At 36.2% G+C, this 5,329-nt stretch overlaps 1 long non-coding RNA gene across 1 annotated transcript; it reads right to left on the minus strand.

Annotated features, from left to right (window-relative positions):
• Positions 1-487: 487 nt before the first annotated feature.
• On the minus strand, positions 488-2,520 carry LOC149169960 (uncharacterized). The gene is made up of 2 exons (XR_016259429.1): positions 2,180-2,520; positions 488-1,129 (listed from the first exon to the last, which is right to left on the minus strand). It is a non-coding gene; the product is annotated as an uncharacterized LOC149169960 (long non-coding RNA).
• Between the last annotated feature and the right edge of the window lie 2,809 nt (positions 2,521-5,329).

Below are 5,329 nucleotides of genomic sequence, written 5' to 3' on the forward strand. Positions count from 1 at the left end.
TGAAATCTTAACTAAATGCACATCAAAACTTTAAGGAAAAAACCAAAGAAAAAAACCAATTGAGAATTAGTTCCATATGGACTCATCTTGAAGCCAGGAAGTCAGGAATATTGGTATATATAATGAAGTCAGCAAGTCAGGAATATTGGTATAAATAATGATTGTGTTTAATGTACTGAGGTAACATGACGGAAAATTTTGAGATTTTCCGGCAAAGTAAGATCTAACATTAAAAAATTCTAATAAAACATGATTTAATCTCATGAATCCTTCAGATTCATATTGCAATATCCATCTCACATCGATAGATCAAGAATCTTTAATATTCTTATAAAAATGAAACCAGTTTATCCAAAATATTAAGAAGCCCAAACCACAAAACTGAATCGAAAACCAGTAAGTCGGATGCAAAATAAATAGTACTTTGTCCAATGCTTCAGCAAAAGTTGTTAAACGCTAACCTAACTTAAGATTACATACGCGAAGCTAAAACAAAATATCTTTATTCAAATCGAAATATAGATAGACTAAGTTTGATTGATAGCTAAACGGCCTCATCCCCACTCCTAGTTCTGGCATGCTAGAATAGAACACGGTGAGTAGTAGAAATGTGCTGCTGCTCTCGCGCTTCGATGCTGGGTCTTACAAGGTCAAGAAAAGGTCTTACAAGGTCAAGAAGGTCACACTTTCATGTTACCCGGAAAAGAAAACGAAGCTCTCGAAAAGAGACGAGGAACTTCGATGAGAGTAAGCGTTAAATATGCTATTAGACCCATCTAGAAGGCAATTTCAGATACAAAGTTGGCATGAGTTAATGACATGGGTTTCGTAGAGGATAGACAAGTTTTAGGTTATAAAAGCTCAGAGGGGATAGCGTCGAACATCATATTATTATTGCCATCGATGATAATCCGATCTTGTGAGCAGATGGCAACTTCCATATTCTCAGACTCAACTGTGCAATACCACACCATCATGATCTTGAAATTGATTGGATCCGCAATATAATCATGGGAAACTACAAACACAACGAAAAATTCATTATCTTGTCGCTGATACCGAACTCCAACGCTGACAGTACTGAACGGTGAAATCAGAGGTTAAAGAACTCCGGAGATCTTCCATGAATCTACAAACAAAACAAATTAGGTGATCTTCTGGATTTATCTGTCAGATATAGACAAATGAAGCGAGCTAGCATATACAAGAATTCAATTCCAATTTCTGCAAATAACTTGCCCAAAATACTAAAGGAAGCTCGATGTATGTCGGCGTTATTTGCCGGTCAACCACACATCCCCTTCTTTCTTTGTTAATACTCTGTCGTCCCTATGTCAATCGAGAAAGCAACAAAGCTGTGCCAGAGATTCACTGCGCAGCTTCTTTTGGAATAGGTAAGGCAAGAGAGAAGAACCCTTCAGAAAATATTTGGGGACACTTTTTCAAGATCTGCCAGTGGTATCACAAAGCATCCAGGCATTGATAGGTTATGCTGTTGCTACATACTGTAAACCATAGATTGAGGATGATAAGTTGGATGTGAAATGACAGCTCCAAGCAGTACAGAAAGTAATCATTATGGGAAATGGAGGGAAGACGACGAGAAGCTTCCGTGTGACAAAAGGAGAGAGACAGAGCCAGTGGAAGGGATGTAAGGAGTAGAAGCTATCAAAGATGATGTCAGACAAAGTTAGTGAACAACACCACCCAGCTAACATTAATAGATATGAATGAACAAATAAAAACCCAAAAATCTATCACGAATTTCCATTAGTAAATTCAAAGTTTATAGATATGAATGAACAAATAAAAACCCACAAATCAATCACGAATTTCCATTAGTAAATTCAAAGTTTATAGATATGAATGAACAAATAAAAACCCTCAAATCAATCACGAATTTCCATTAGTAAATTCAAAGTTTATGTGTCCCTCATGATGTTTCTGATGCTGGGTGGAGGCTAATGAACACAAAGATCTATGTAACATTAATAGATATGAATCAACAAATAAAACCCACGAGTCAATCACCAATTTTCACTACTAAATTCAAATAATGTTCTGAATTCAAAGTTTATCTCCTTTCTAATGATCGGAGTGTCCGGTGGTCGTTTCAATCAAATTACACAATTTCTGCGAGGAAAAAAATACAAATTAACGATACAAATTCAAAACTTACCTATCCAGATGGCCCGTGGCGCCTCTGGGCTCGGGCCTGTGCGCGCGCCTCTCACCATTTCAAGTTTCTCAGTATGCTATCCCGTTCCTGGTATCGACTCTCTTGCACCTAAAATACCGAAAACAGCATGGACTCGAGGCGGTGGCTCTGCTTTATTGACTTTAAGCTTCGTCACACACGAGAGTTACTGGTGCGTATGAATTTTGTACACAACTCAGTGCTTGGTTCATTTTGTTCACCTTATATTTAACACTCGTCGACTTTTGAACAGATGAACGCAGTTTCAGACGAGTACAATCTATTGTTTTTCCGGAGCTTCCGAAATTGCAGCGAAGGATCACGTCTTCTCAATTCTAAAGTCGAATATACCATAATAAAATTGATTGCCAGTCAAATTAAAATTACATAGAGTAGACTAGATGCTTTGTTTCTTATATTAAAATGAAGATGAAATTGCAGCGAAGGATCACGTGTTCTCTTGTTCTCAATTCTAAAGTCGAATATGTTATAATAAAATTGATGGCCAGCCAAATTAAAATTACATAGAGGATAGTAGATGCTTTGTTTTTTATATTAAAATGAAGATGAAGGATCTTGAATCGAGGAAATAGTCAAAATATTAAAAAAAAAAATGATCTCATAAATAATGCCGTTCGGATAAGATTTAGAGGCGCTGGTCGGCAAAAGCATCGTCAGGGGGTGCGTTTGGGTCCCAAGGAAAGCAACTTCTTTCGGGACTTGTGAACGATGAACAAGGACATTACTCTCAGATTTGTTTTCAATAGCAGTGACCGCACAGCGCCACGCCTTTAAATATTTTGATGGGCGGAGAGAGGAGTCTTATATTTTGGAATTTGATGAAGAGGACCAGATAACTTGAACAATTTATCTCACGCCAACGTTAGGTTATACAATTTTCTTCCAATATATAGGATTACTCAATTCTTTTAATTCCTTTTAAAACAATGATAATATTGATTAAATGAGTTTTTTTTATTTAAAATATAATTTTAAATACATAAATGAATTTACAACACAACTTAAATCTTAATTATCAAGATAAAAAATTTGGAATTGCAGTAGAATTCAATAGTAGAGTATAAAAATTTTAATTAAAAAATTTCAATTCAAAAAAAACTAATAATATACAATTTAAAGATTTTCCTTCTTGTAAAAATGATACCCTCTCTTCATTTTCTTCGTGATATATTTAGAATTTCTAATAACTTCTAGGGACTCTTCATAATATACCAACCTTACATGTACAATGTACCAAAAAAAGGTCATATCTTCCATAAAAAAATCTCCTTTTCCAAAACATAAACTTAAGATATTTTCTTAATTTCTGTAACATTCCTCTTTCTTACTTAACTACTTTTTTTTCCCGTTTTCATCCAGGTGACATTAGTGTAACTACACCTTTTTACTTATTCTATATCACTATGGTACCTTTAAACGCTCCAATATCATACAAGTGATAAGGTTAGGATTAAAATGTTATTTCCTAACCCAATATGCTCCTCCTACTAGAATGAAATGTGGGTTGTTTACTAGCCCTCTTCGATCCACCCCTTTTTTCCTTCCCATTTCATTTCCTAACCTTCATATTTTTCTGAATCTTTTACTTGAACCAATGGTTTCGCTCTACTTTAGCAATTCGTTATTTGTAAGGGTTACTATGTAACCTATATGAATTCGTTATTTGTAAGGGTTACTATGTAACTTATATGTATTAGATTGTGTTAGGAAGTAAGTCCACTCATTCTACCTAACCCTTACCCACCTTACCATAAGAGATGTATTAGATTGTGTTAGGAAGTAAGTCCACTCATTCTACCTAACCCTTACCCACCTTACCATTACCCTTATGAATGTGACGCTTACTACCTTTTTACCCTTAACTGAACACTACTCCCATAAGTTTAAACTATATGATCAACAACCTCCCTAACTCTTTACCATGCGAGGCGCGCATCAACTAGCTCCTAGGGTTCTCCAGCTAAAGTGATCGACATACCCCTGCCACTTGTGCCCTCCACACTCAGTGCTACAAATGTCCATTGCCATCTCTCGGTCATATAATTTCCACGCGATGTCCTGCCAAAGGGTATGTGGACGGTGCAGTTTGCTTGGAAGATTGGATGGTGGCCATTAAACTAATCAAATCCTAACTATCATTTGGCGCGATTTGGTACTAATCAAATCCTAACTATCATTTGGCGCGATTTGGTTTCATTTACTCTGGCCTCTCTCCAGAGCTCGGTTTCCTGTCTTCATAGTTGCTCTTTGGCTGCAGTCTTCCTCCTCCAATATGCGCCATTAGGGACCATGGGTGAGGAATTTCTATGTCGATTGGTTCCTTTGCCCTTCCCTACATGCACCCTATGAACGTCGAATGTAACCTCAACATCGTTGCTCTCCTTTCCAGCTTGGATCATCGTAGTCGTGGGCAGGGGCTTTCTAAGGTCGATTTACAGGTAAAATCATATTTTAACAGACACCCATCTTCCGTTTAGTATCATTTTAGCAATCTAAGTTATTTTTATTTATGCCCGTGTATACTATCTAAAGAATGTGTCGATTTAGTGCTACGTGCGTGATTTTGGTGCTTCATGGGCAAAGGAGTATAACAGTGTCCTTTGACATTGTTCTTCCCTATGGAGTTTTCTTTTTATTCATCCAAGTGACCATGCTACAACACGAAGACTGACGACAACTCCATTTCAATATGTTTCCTTTCTCCTATAGTAAACATATCGTGGAGAGTTTAATTGTATCCACATTTTGGTTTCTCAGCGAGACTCTTAATTAGTATATTTCCTTTTGGTGTTTCCATGGCAGAGATTATTTGCTTCTCTTCACGGTTTTTTCAAACCAACGGCATTACTCGACTCCTCTTAACAATCTAAACTTTGAAACGGGAACTTTGGCAAAAAAACCCCAAAAAAACATCAAAAACAGTCCTAAAAACAAAAAGTGTGTATACTGGAACGATGTTTTTATTTTTTAGCCATCAATTTTGAACATGTTTTAAAAATGACAGTGAATAGGAAATTCACTATGAAATTTTTGTGCAAAATATAGCTTCAAAATTAAAGTAATGATACTAGAAGAATGATCTTTTTTTTAGGGTTAATTTTCAAAAAAATT

The sequence above is a fragment of the Pinus tabuliformis genome, chromosome 4_2 (assembly GCF_031772625.1).
Source record: "Pinus tabuliformis cultivar Carrire ecotype Pingquan chromosome 4_2, CPIR1, whole genome shotgun sequence".
NCBI classification, from domain to species: Eukaryota; Viridiplantae; Streptophyta; class Pinopsida; order Pinales; family Pinaceae; genus Pinus; species Pinus tabuliformis.